Source organism: Gavialis gangeticus, unplaced genomic scaffold, assembly GCF_001723915.1.
Source record: "Gavialis gangeticus isolate Ggan-Ray unplaced genomic scaffold, GavGan_comp1, whole genome shotgun sequence".
Classification (NCBI taxonomy): domain Eukaryota; kingdom Metazoa; phylum Chordata; order Crocodylia; family Gavialidae; genus Gavialis; species Gavialis gangeticus.
The window spans coordinates 41,800,037-41,813,538 of record NW_017728998.1 but is presented as its reverse complement, the minus strand read 5'-3'; the positions used below and the strand labels follow the sequence as shown (position 1 = coordinate 41,813,538).

The 13,502-nt window shown below is 43.5% G+C and overlaps 1 protein-coding gene across 1 annotated transcript in view; it reads right to left on the bottom strand.

Moving 5' to 3' along the window:
- Nucleotides 1-12,982, bottom strand: part of B3GNT9 (UDP-GlcNAc:betaGal beta-1,3-N-acetylglucosaminyltransferase 9) — a 26,342-nt gene extending 13,360 nt beyond the window's left edge. The window contains exon 1 of the mRNA XM_019505775.1: nucleotides 12,486-12,982. The gene's annotated coding sequence lies outside the window, so the exon portion shown is untranslated. The remainder of the gene's footprint in view (nucleotides 1-12,485) is intronic.
- Nucleotides 12,983-13,502: the final 520 nt, after the last annotated feature.

Genomic DNA, 13,502 nt, shown 5'->3' with positions numbered 1-13,502 from the left:
AACTACTTCACAGTTAGGGCGGCTAGGAGCTGGAACCAACTTCCAAGGGAAGTGGTGCTGGCCCCTACCCTGGGGGTCTTTAAGAAGAGGCTGGATGCCTACCTGGCTGGACTCATTTGAGTCCCGTTTCTTGTTGGGGTTTTGTTGTTCTCCCGCCCTGGCGGGGGGTCAGGCTAGAAGATCTACTAGGTCCCTTCCGACCCTAAATCTATGAAACTATGAAACTATGAATAAGTTAAAAAAGATTGGTGCAGGGGTTTGGAGGGAACTGCACCCCAAATTCTTGAAAGAAAATTCATGTCACATGTATGTGTTATACCACAGGGGGGTTAAAACTGCAGAGGTTGTAGCCCCTGGTGAGGCCACGAAGCCTGACAAGTTTCAAGGTGATAGGTGCAGGGGTTCAGGGGGAAGTGCACCCCACATTCGTGAAAGAAAACTCATGTTATGTCTATGTGTTACACCACAGGGTGGTGAAAACTGCAGGGGTGCTAGCCCCTGGTGAGGCCACAAATCCTGCCAAGTTTCAAGGAGATAGGTGCAGGGGTTTCAGGGGAACTGCACCTCAAGCTGCTGACAGGCAAAACTTGTGACACAGATGACCCTGTGTGTGTTACAGTGCAGCAAGCTGAAAACTACAGGGGTAGTACCCCTGCTAAGGCCACAAAGTCTGCCAGGTTTCAAGGAGATAAGTGCAGGGGTTTGGGGGAAACTGCATCTCCAGCTGCGAACAAGCAAAATTTGTGATATGGGCGATACTGTGTGTGTTCTTGAAACTTGGCAGGCTTTGTGGCCTCACCAGGGGCCACCACTCCTGCAGTTTTCACCCCACTCTGGTGTAACACATACATGTGACATGAGTTTTTCTTTCACGAATTTGGGGTGCAGCTCCGTTCCTCCCAAACCCCTGTGCCTATCTCCTTGAAGCTTGGCAGGCTTTGTGGCTTCACCAGGGGCTACCACCCCTGCAGTTTTCACCCCACTATGGTGTAACACATACACGTGACATGAGTTTTGCTTTGAACAATTGGGGTACAGTTCCCCCCAAACTCCTGCACTGATCTTCTTGAAACTTGTCAAGCTTCATGCTCTCAGCAGAGGCTACCACCCCTGCAAGTTTCATCCAAAGTAGACAAAGAACAACAAAGTTATAGATATTTCATTGAATCCCCATTATACCCTATTGCCAGATCTGTGAGGTGGTAATGAAGCTCTGAGCTGCTTTGGCCGGATCAAAGCGGAAACCCAGTCCAGAGCTCTGGATCAGATCCCTGGCATGCGAAGCAGCTGGATCCAAAGCCGGATTGAATAACTGCCTACTTGCACAGGCCTACCCTCCAGGTCTGGCAGGTGTACAGCAGGTCACAGCCTGGCAGCAGCCCCCACTGCCAGACTGCTGCAGTGGATAGAGGGTGCACTCTATCTCAGGGCTGCTTCAGCAGTCCAGCTAGCACAAAAGGTAGTGTCCCCAGGTACCAGTTGGCTGGGCCCCAGAAGCTCTTGAGAGCGAGTAGCCATGAGCTACTTGACAGGGCAGCTTTTTATACTGCTTGGGACAGCACAGGTACTGGCCCTGGGCTCTAGCTTCCCCTGGCTGAAGATCAAGGAGGAGCCAGTCAGGGTTATTTTGCCCCAAGTGGCACAGTTTGCTCCACAACAAAGTGCATCTCCAAGCATGTGCTCTGAGGCAAAAAGCCCTGGCTCAAATTTGCACCACTTCTTTGAGCTGCTGCAAGTGCATGTGCTTGCATGTGCAGACAGGCCCATAGAGTGAATCTGGTGCTACTGCAGCTACAGACTGTTATTGGTAGCTAAGCTTGCTAAGCTAATGTCTGCCTCCAGCTTCAGTGTACAGAAACCCCAAGTGACAGAGCTATGGGTACAGAATGGGAATGCAGTCTCATCTGCTCTAGGTTTTACCCTGAGTGTTAAATTCCCATGAACAGAAAATAGAGGGCCAAAGTTTGGGATACAGGGAGGGAGTCACTGAGGAAGTTCAGTACAATAAAAGAGAAGATAGGAAAAATGATCAAACTATTTGTCTCAGGACAGCTGAGATTTGGACAGGGAAGTGAATAGTGGAGACAGGAGACATTATAGGGGAGGCTTCATTTTGTTACCCCCATCTTCTGAGCCACCAAAGCCTTAGATTGTAGTGGAGGTGCAGGACTCATCCTCTCTCTAGGCATACACCTAAGCCCTGCTGCCCCTCCAATTGCTCCCTGCCTACAGAAGAAGACACTGCTGGTCAGAGGGAGTTACTGGACCCTCCCAGTGTGTGGTAAAAGCACAGACATACCTCTGCTGCAGAGGTAGGAGTAGCATCCCATGCTCCCCCTAAGAATATCACACCAGCCTAACTACAGCTGTACAGAGTGGGCAGGAAGGTCCTAGGACAGTGTTCAGAGTTGAGCCAGCCTATGTGGTGCCTTGCGGACACCTTGCAGGAAATAAGACCACACAGGGCTGTCAGTCAGGTGCACAGCAGGTTCCCTTGGGAGATGAAATACTGGTAGCTTGTATGAGTTACCTGACTGATACAGCTGTTCTGGTTCAACACTGGCTGCTCTCACTGTCTTCACTTTTCATGCCAGGCTCTCAGATGTGGAAATAGAAAATGTAGCCCTGATGCATACTGTATGTGTTTATGCTGAAGCAAACTAACCCTGGGGCCCCAGCAGACCAAAAAGCCAGCTGCTCAGTGTGACGATCATCTCACAGAGCTAGCTCTGTTCTCAGAAAGTCCATCTCAAAGAGCCAGCTTTGTTTGTTTGGTGGATCCTAGACTCTTGGTGCGTCTGTAGACAGAAAATACAGTGTTTTTCAGCACCTTTAGACTGGAGAATCTAACCTTGTTGTTTCTCGTGGTATCACAATAAGAACTGCCAAGAGCACATCTGCTGGTTAGTCTCATTCCACTTCAGCAACAGCAAACATGAATCCAGCCCTCCAGGACAAAGGAGTAGAAGAAAGCAACTCTTATTCTTAAAGAACAGGAAATGCCAATATGAAGAATTAAATCAAGCAAGTTAATAAACATTTCTCTCCAAATCCAGATGTGCAGCTGCGTTTTACTCTGCCATGACTGTGCTCCAGATGTACAACTTAGTCAGACTCATTCTCAATTTGATGTTCTGCTTGCACACAGTGCTAACACAGTGTCTGAGGCTTCCCTGAATTCTAGGTGCACAAGGATGTTTAGGCAACACTCACAACATGCAACTATATCACCATGCCTAACATTAAAATAACACCAGCAATTGTCTCATGTCCTTCCCAGTCTGCACTGCATGGTTCTGTTCTAGAATTTCTGTTTAATCGTTCATTTATCCGGAGTGCAAGTTAACTTTGGACGTGGCCCTTGTGTTCCAAACTTGCTCTGCCACTGACTATCAGAGTGACCTTGGGCAAGTCACTTCTCATTGTGCTTCACTTCCTTACCTAGAAAATGGGGAGAATGATAATTATCTCCTGAAGGGGAGAGGAGTCAGGTGTCCAAGAACGTGGTGCTGGCTCCTACCCTGGGGGTCTTTAAGAGGAGGCTAGATGAACACCTTGCCAGGGTCGTTTGACCCCAGTACTCTTTCCTGCCATGGCAGGGGGTTGGACTTGATGATCTGCTCAGATCCCTTCTGACCCTACCAACTATGAAACAACTATGAAACTATGAAGCTTCCTGTGAATACCATATGACACTCCTATTAGTAGGTCCCAGAATGCTATAACGTTTTGCAATAATATTACATTATTTACTCATATGCAGCTTATAATCACAGTCATTCTCAGGCATGTTTCAGCAGTCCTATAGCTTTGCCAGTCATTCCCCATTTTGTATTTGTGCATTTGATTGTTCTTTCCCAAGTGTAGTATGTTGCACTTGTCCTTACTGAACATCATCCCCTTAATTTCACACCATTTTCCCAATTTTTTCAAGGCCACTTGAATCCTAAGTCTGTCCTCCAAAGCACCCAGGTTCACGTCATCCATAGATTTTCTAAGTATATGCTTAGTTTCACCCTTCAAGTATGGATGAAGACACTGAACGTTACTAGACCTAGGTCCAACCCCATGGGAATCCCACTTGTTATCTCCTTTCAGTCTGACACTGAACCGAAGATGATGGCTCCTTGGGTATCGGTTCTGAGCTCAGGTTATAGTAGTTTCATCTAGACTGTTTCTCCTTTAGCTTACTTACTAGAATGTCATGGAACACATTATCAAAAGCCTAACCTAAAGTTGAGGTATGTCATAGCTACTTCTTTCCACCTCACTTTGCAAAGCCTGTTAACAGTCATAGAAGAGAATCTGATTGGTTAGGCATAGCTTGGCAAATCCATGATGGATATTAATAATCATCTTTATATTTTCTAGTTGCTTACCAATCGATTTTTTGATGATACAGAATCAGAAAATTTGTCTGGAAAGGACCTTGAGAAGTCATCTACTCTACAAATACAGAAATATAAGGCTGGAAGGGACCTCAGGAGGTCATATAGTCCAACGCCTATTTAAAGTGGTATCATCCCTGTCTAAATCATATCATCCAAGTGTTTGTCTAACCTGTTCTGTTACTACAGTATCTTTCCAAGTATCAAAGTTAGACTGACTGATCTGTAATTCTTTGTGTCCTCTTTTAAACTTTTTTTTAAAGATGAGTACTATATATGCCCCTTTCTGTTTTCTGGGACCTTCATTTACTTCCATGAGCATTCAAAGATAATAGCCCAATGACAGCCCCAACACACCTACAGGCTTTTGGTGGCACCGAACTGACTAGCACCATGAATGAAAGGGACCTGGGGGTATTAATAGACCACAGTATGAATATGAGCTAGCAGTGTGATGCTGTAGCCAGTAGGACAAATAATACTCTGGTATGCCTCTCCAGCAAAACCAAGGAGGTGATTCTTCTGCACTACTCAGCACTGGTGAGACTGCAGCTGGAGTACTGCATCTAGTTCTGGGCACTACACTTTAACAAGGACATGGATAAGTTTGAGATAGTCCACAGAAGAGCCACCCCTATGATCAGAGTTTTAAAAGGCAAGCCATATGAGGAAAGACTGAGCGATCTGGGACTCTTCAGCCTGAGGAAAAGAAGGCTGAGAGGGGACCAGGTAGTAGCTTACTGGTACACTAGGGGAATACATCAAAGGCTTGGTGAGCAACTGTTCACCAGGGCACCCAAGGAGAAAACCAGGAGTAATGACTGGAAGATCGATTCAGGCTCAACATTGAAAAAAACTTCTTCAGAGTCAGGGTGTCTTGACTGTGGAATAAGCTCCTCCCCCCAGAGGTGGTGCAATCACCTACCCTGGAAATCTTCAACAGGAGACTAGACAGTCACCTTGTTGGGGTCACCTGACCCCCAGTTATCTTTTCTGCTTGGTGCAGGGGGCTGGATCCAATGATCTTCTGAGATCCCTTCCGGCCTTACAATCTATGAATCTATGACTCTTCAACTGCCTCAGCTAGTTGCTTGAGTACCCTTGCATGAATTTAATCAGGTCCTTTCATTTCCCCATCAACAACTGATTCAACTGAGGGAAGATAGGAAACCTGTATTTACCAGCAGTACCCCACAGGGGGGCTGTTCTTTATAGCACATTTCAGAAGTCTCTATAGATATTTCTCTACATATCCAAACAACCCCCACTTCCCTACGCTTTAGACTAGGGCAGTGATTCTCAACCAGGATGCCGTGGCACTCTGCAGTGCCTTCAGATTCATTCAATGGTGCTGCAGGATGCCACACAATATTAGCACTGTTAGGTGTGCAAACACGATTCACAAGATAAACCCAGAGTTTTCAAATAGGAATCTATAATGTTAAAACCATTATGACCTGTTGTGGATTTTCTGAGTTATTTGCAACAGAAGAATCGCTCTGAATTTTTCTTTAGTCAAGAAAAGAATGAAAATGAAGAGATGGAATTTCCTGAGGGGTGCTTTGAGTCTGTCAAGGGTTGTCTCGAATCTAAAATAATTGAGAACTACTGCCTTAGAGAGAAACTCAGGGTTCCATAATCCTATCAGAAAATACGCAGGTTGCATTCCCTTTGGACCTAGTAGACAGACTCTTCATATTCCCTGTGGATAAATGTAGCTATCATTTTTCTCTCCCATTGTAATCCTACTCTGGAGAAAGGATTAAAGCTTTGTTGAAAGAGCAGCCTGGCAAGAAAGGGAAGGGTAGGTAAGGGGGAAGGAGTGGCAGGGGGTGCTGAGGGGGGAAGTGTATACTGGCTACAATAAGAACAGCAGAATAAGAGCGAAAACAATCCGTCTGAAAGCAATATGTTGCTCAAACCCTCTCCCACATAAGGTTGTGTATACATTGCAGCCAAAGGAGTGGTTGCAGCTCTGGCAGCTATAACAAACTTGGCTTTAAACTAGTTAAGTCAGATACTACTAGGAATGAAGCTAGGGCAGCATGGATTTCAACATGGGTTACAAAACCTATCTGAGAAGCTGAGCAAAAACCTCAACTGTTTAATTTCTATCTTAGGTATGTCTATGTGAGCTGCTGTATGTTAGTGTCCTTATTGGAGCTGCATAGTACACCCATTTTTTATCTTTATTCCTCTCTCTGATTAGATTTAGGCCTTGTCTCCACTATAAAGCTGCACTAGTTTAACTGGTGTAACTTAAATGTGTTGTTAAGCCACTGTATACCTGTGTGGCCACTCCCTTGGATTAAAGAGCAACTTGCTTGGCTTTCTGTTGCTTCAGATAAATAGAAATCAATAGGATTCAAAGCTGAAATATGTATGTCTTATGCTGAATTAAGATTGTCCATAAACAGCTTTTGCACTGGTTTAATATCATACACTTACAGTTACAATTTTAGTGCAAATTTCCATGTATACAGAATTTCAGACAATATCCATATTTGACTTCTTCAGAGAGCCTCTGAGGCATCCCGTTGGTTTTCAATACAACTTTAATTCTGATGCCTGTACCTGAAAACTTTACTTTAAAAAAATCAGAGTCAGAATAAGTTCTAACTGTTCATGATTGTGAATGCCAAAATGGTCTCATCTGCAAGCAAACCAGCATCTACCCAATGGAAATCATGGAAACTATAAAGTTTCTGAAGCGTTTAGAAAAATAGCATTGTAATTTTAAAAAGAAAAAGAAATCTGCTACATTTGTGGTCTTGAGTCTTACATGTCAAGTTTTAGCCTTGACTCTTTTTTCAGGCAAAGTCACAAACCTCATCAAAGTTTATAGTATAAATGGATATGGTGCCATGTGGGCTTCTCTAAGTGCATGGAAAAGGGGTATCTCATGAGGAGGTTTAATTTGAAGATCTAAGATTACAAAGCAAAGCTGAGTGGTTTGATCTTGACCTAACTAGGGACAAAATGCTTTGAAACCGAGAGAGGCCCTTGGGAAGCTATGAAATAAAACATAAAGCCTTGGAAAATGAAGTAACAAATGCAATCAGTAAACTGATTTACCAAAAAAAGTGCTTTGTTAAGACGCTTAGAAGTTTCCAAATCTATAAACAAACTGAAATTTTGCTGTAGGATTTGATTAGCTGAACATTTTACAGAGCTTTCCAATGAGTCTGGGAGCTGATCCAAAGCCCACTGAACTTAATTCAAGCACTCCTGATGATTCTGAGTGGGCTTTGATGAACTCCATGCTGAAAGACTGTGAGTTTTCCAAGGCAGGGATTGTCTTTGTTATGTTTTGTACAGCACCTAGCACCAAGAGAAACTGGCCATGGCTGAGGCTTATAGATGCAACTGAATTATAAGGGTCAGTGAGGACCTAGTCAGGGAACTTCTGGAGGAACTGGATGTATTTAAATCAGGTGGTCCAGATGATCTCCACCCCAGAGTGCTGAGGGAATTAGCTGAGGTCATTGTGGGACCCCTGACATGGCTTTACAAGCACTCGTGGTGCTCTGGTGTGGTGCCAAAGGACTGGAAGAGGGCCAACATGTTCCCATCTTCAAAAAAGGTAGGAAGGAAGACCCGGGAAACTATAGGCCAGTTAGCCTTACCTCGATCCTGGGTAAGCTTTTTGAGAGAATTATCCTGGCACATATCAGCGAGGGGCCAGCAGGGGAGATTATGCTTAGGGGCAACCAACACAGGTTCATTAGAGGCAGGTCCTGTCAGACCAACCTGGTGGCCTTCTGTGACCAGGTCACAAAATCCTTAGATGCAAGGGTAGCAGTGGACATAGTCTTTCTGGACTTTCGGAAGGCCTTCGACACTGTCTCTCACCCTGCTCTCATTAAGAAACTGGGGGATTGTGGTGTTGACACCTACACGGTCAAATGGGTCGCCAACTGGAGAGTGGTAGTGGATGGGTCATTTTCGGCCTGGAGGGATGTGGGCAGTGGGATTCCGCAGGGCTCGGTCCTCAGGCCCACACTGTTCAACATCTTCATCGGTGACTTGGACGAGGGGGTAAAAAGCACCCTGTTCAAATTTGCTGATGACACTAAGATGTGGGGGGATGTGGGCACGCTAGAAGGGAGGAATAGGCTGCAATCAGACCTAGACAGGTTACAAGGGTGGGTGGATGAGAATAGGATGGGATTCAACACTGACAAGTGCAAGATGATGCACCTGGGGAGGAAGAACCAGCACCATATCTACAGGCTAGGGAACTCCCTTCTCATCAGCGCAGAGGCAGAAAAGGATCTTGGAATCATCATTGATGCCAAGATGAACATGGGCCGGCAGTGTGGAGATGAGGTCAGGAAGGCCAACCGCACTTTGTCATGCATCCACAGGTGCATCTCAAGCAGGTCCAAGGAGGTGATCCTCCCCCTCTATGCGACACTGGTCAGGCCGCAGCTGGAGTACTGCGTCCAGTTCTGGGCGCCGCACTTCAAGAGGGACGTGGACAACATGGAGAGGGTCCAGAGGAGGGCCACTCACATGATCAGCGGGTAGCAGGGCAGGCCCTACGAGGAGAGGCTACGGGACCTGAACCTGGTGCTGGCTCCTACCTTGGGGGTCTTTAAGAAAAGGCTTGCTGGAGTTGTTTGACCCCAGTACTCTTTCCTGTCATGGCAGGGGGTTGGACTTGATCTGCTCAGGTCCCTTCTGACCCTACCAACTATGAAACTATAAATATTAGAATCGAAGAGATATAAGTTTGGAAAAGACCTCAGGTTATCAGATAGGCCAATCCTCTGCTCAAGGAAGGATCATTCCTCTGTCTAAATGATCCCAGACAAATGTTTGCCTAACCTGCACCAGTAACAGAGGCTTCCATAGTATCTCTAGGTGAAAAGTGCTTACAGTTAGAAATCCTTCTTAATATCTAACCTAAATCTCCCTGGCTTTAATTTAAGCCCATTGGGTGCATCTACTCGTGCCTCTTTTAAGCAGACTTAGCCTAAAATCGCAATTTTTAAGGTGCATTAAGGGTGCATGTCTACATATGTGTGCCCTTACTGCACCTTTAAAATGGTGATTTAAGGCTATGTGAGCCTATGTGAATAGCTAAGTCACATGTGTAGATGCGCTAATGCGTATTAACATTGTGTGCATCAATGGACACACACCACATTAAGTCGCATTAGCAACTCTGTACATGCGCTGATGCGACTTAGTTATTTGGGTATTTTTACAAATGCATGCATCACAGCACTGGGTGCTTTGAAAAGCGCCTGGTGCTGTGATGCATGCAGTTGTATAAGTGGCAGAATGCATGTCAGCACTGAGAAAATGGTGGCAGCATACTTTTAAACTAAAGCACCTTGAAGGTGCTTTAGTTCAAAAGTGCACCATTGCCATTTCTGCATGCTGATGTGCAGTTCACTGCTTATACAACTGCATGTAGTGCAGTGCAGCTTGCCTCAGCTTGCATGCAGAGCAGACTCGATCTCCGGCGCGTCACTGGAAAAAAAGTATGTGTATAAATACACTTTGAACCTAATTTTAATGTACCTTAATGTGCATTAGCGCATCCATGTGTAGACACACACCTAAATTTTCTTAATGTGCTTTAAATAAAGGTGCATTAAGTTTAGGCACGTGTAAATACATGCCCATTATTTCTTGTCCTATCCCCTTTATACACAGTGAACAATTGATCACCATCCTCACCATCCTCTTTATTACAACCTGTATGGAAGTTAGGAAAGGCCTTGCTCAGCTTTTTCATCTTCCAGCATTTCCTTACATCATGTTATATAGGCAATTAGTCATAAACAATGATTATTTCTCTAATTCTAGTATTGTGTGCTACTGTTGCACATATACTATGGTGCTAAAAACCAGTTGGCAACAAATCAGCAGCTTTTAAGCCTTCAGCCAACAAAGGAATGTGGTTTGTCCAGAATGATGCTTCTGTGTGGATCTGGACCTTAAAATGTCTGATCATCTCTATTTATATTTATATTTCTCTATTTATATTTATATTTGTCCTCTGGTAGCCTATAGAGGCCAAGGCACCCTGTACAAATAACAGAAATATGGTTCCTGCTCCAAAGAGGTTACAAAACCCCTTCACAGGCTAGGACAAGTTAATCAATTAAATCCATATTATAACAGGACAAGACAGGATACATTTCTTTTTAAGTTTCTATTTGCAAAGATTTTTAGGAATATGATCTCACTCCTTTCCAAGCTGCTTTAATCACTTTTTCAGGCGGGTCACACTTGGTCACATAGCCCCTCATGTCATATTTCAGTTCTGTCAGCCTTTTCGTTTCACGGCGACGGATGCCCAAAATTAGACTTTGAGAAAAGCTCTAAAAAATCTTAGATGCAAGGCTGTCTAGATATTTGGTTTTAGTTTCCACTTGATTAGGTATCAGATGCAAATACTGAAATGCAGAGGAAAGCTGCTGCTGTCTCTAGCACAATGTTATTAGTGTAAGATATTGAAAGAAGCCAATGGGGTAAAACGCTTTGCAGTTACTAGACCCAATCCTGAAGCCCTGTTTGCCTGAAGCTGTTGGATGAGTGCTTTGCTGAAGTGATAACAGTCATGGTCTGGTGTAAAGGTTCCCCAGGATTTGGGACTGAAACTCTGCTTCCCTTCCTGAATAACCACTTGCGAAGCATCGTGTGACCCTGAGATCTCACTAAGGGAGCAACTACTTTGATCTTTCATGAGCCTCCGTTGACACAAACTACAAATGTGTGTGGCAGGGGTGGAAAAGAGAAGGTTCTGTGAATCCTGAGTTATCTTCCGCATCCATAACAGAGCCCATCCCAGTCTATACCTTTGTGCACATTATCTGAATAAGATTCCCAATCCAGCTACTCACAGCAAGTGTTCTTTTATCATTCGATTATGATTCTAACATGTATCTTAAGGGAGCTTCTGACGGTTTGCAGCATACAATCAGAATGTTTAAAAAACGGCAGCATTCAAGTTAGGTTTCTTAAATCCATACTTAAGCTCCTATATAGCTGGTGTGATTTTCAGAGGTGCTGAGCAACAGTCCCCTCTGTATTCGCTTCTTGCTGAAGTGAACAAATGCTCAATGCTTTTGTAAATCAGGCCACTCAGCATAGAGCCTGTCGCTAGCCTTCTGTTTCTGAAAACTTTGACTTGCATGTCCCCTGAACTCCAGAATCAAAATGCAGCCCAATAGTATAGTGAGCATAAATCTTTGGATTTTGTTTTCCTGCTCCGTAAAGTAACAGATGACTGTCATAAAGTACTGTTTACTCCAGCTATCTGTGTTATTTATTGTCTTTCTTGTTCTATCTTCAATTCTGTATTAATCTCTCTCTTTCTCTCTGAATTACTTAAAACTGGCCTATCTTGATGACATGGCACTGAAGAATAGCAGCTGAAACAGGTTTAAACTTCACACACCTCCATACAAATCTTCTGTCATTAGAGTTTGATAATTTATTAGCACCTTACTCTGTTAGTAGCTCTGTATCAATTTAAATGGGATAGTCATGGAGTAAGATACAATGTGCATAAGAATACCATCATCCAACCCACAGCTGTTAAAAATAAGCAATGCTAACTTTCTGCTAACTTGGAACAACGTACATATGTTTCTATAACACAAAGCTTACAAGTGTAAGAAAATACTGAAATCCAAAATTTTAGAATAGATAAATGTTGGTAATAGAATTTCATAAACATTGTGAGTGCACCCACAGGAGGGTGTTTTTGTAAGTATCATGCCTAAATTTTCACACATTTACTTTTGGAAAGGTGGAGCTCCAAGGTTTTTCAGAAAGAAACTCCTAATTTCTTGTAAATGTGCAAACTAAACCATACAAAGAAGATCCTATTGCAAAGTAAAGAGCAAGCTGTGCAACGTAGGCCAGAAACAGCAAATTCAACTTGATTTTAACTGCTGCTGTTGCATGTTCACAAATCACAGTTGCATGGTTTCTCTTAAAAATGCTGTCGGAACAAAAATCTGTAACATTGAATAAAAGTATGACTCTACAAAAGTCTCTAAGTCACACTGCCTTTAGTATAACACTCTTCCCCTCCCCCGCCCCACCAATCAAACATAAATACTAGATACTTACATCCAATTTGATAGTGTAGATCCTGTGTCTCCTCAGCAATGTTTCATCAGCGGGTTGCCAAGTAGGCACATCTGGATATGGTTACTGTAGGCATTCCTTAGCCTCTAAGCGAAACAGAAGAAATCCTTGCTGAGCAAAGCAGTGCTTCAAGTACTGCATTTTGGGCCATTTTCACTATGGAAGCCACTGCAGTTCTTCCATGCACATGTGTACATGTATGTTCATGTGTTAATATGGCTTGTGACAACACTCTACATTTCTTCTCTCCAGACACTTTTGTATTGTAGTGGTGAAAGGGGAAACTGCATGAGGGAAAGTAATTCAGTCAGGCTCCAAGTCCTGGTCATGTGACATAAGTAGATGTCTGTACTCAGGATTTGGGAAGCTTTATAGAGCACGGCTGATGTTTGCTGCTATTGCATATTTGCTGGCTGTGTGAGTCTGAGAGTACAATGATGGATGGTTTGCCTGTCAAATCCAGAAAGCGTTCCACGTAGTTTGCTTGGAACAATAAAGTTAACTCCTCATAAAGGGGCAGAAAATGTCAGTTGTTGGGGATTAAAACTTGGTTTCTGAGTGGAAACTTCCAAACTTCCAATTAACTCTCTCTTTACTCATGTACAGGCAGGCAGAGTGCCACTACTGAACGCTGGAGCTGCCTGAACAATGGCAATTAGTTTCCTTGACATTGTTTGACACAAACCATTTTCATTTCGTTCATATTTTATCACAGACTTTACATTTTATGTCAAAATGATTGTTTGCAATCAAAAATTAATTTTGATTTGATTCAGATCAAAATGAAAATAAATGTGAGGGTTTGGTTTCCAATGGAAAAAAATTAAAATCTATTACACTGCAAATAATGTTATTAAATGTGTAGAAATACACCTAAAATTTCTGGTAGACTGGACCAGCTATAGCAGCACTGTCTGTAAATCAAAGGCTCATTGTATCAATTTAGAACTTTTAATCTAGAAAAAAATCTGGGTAGTTTGATGACTCTGTATAGCGAAT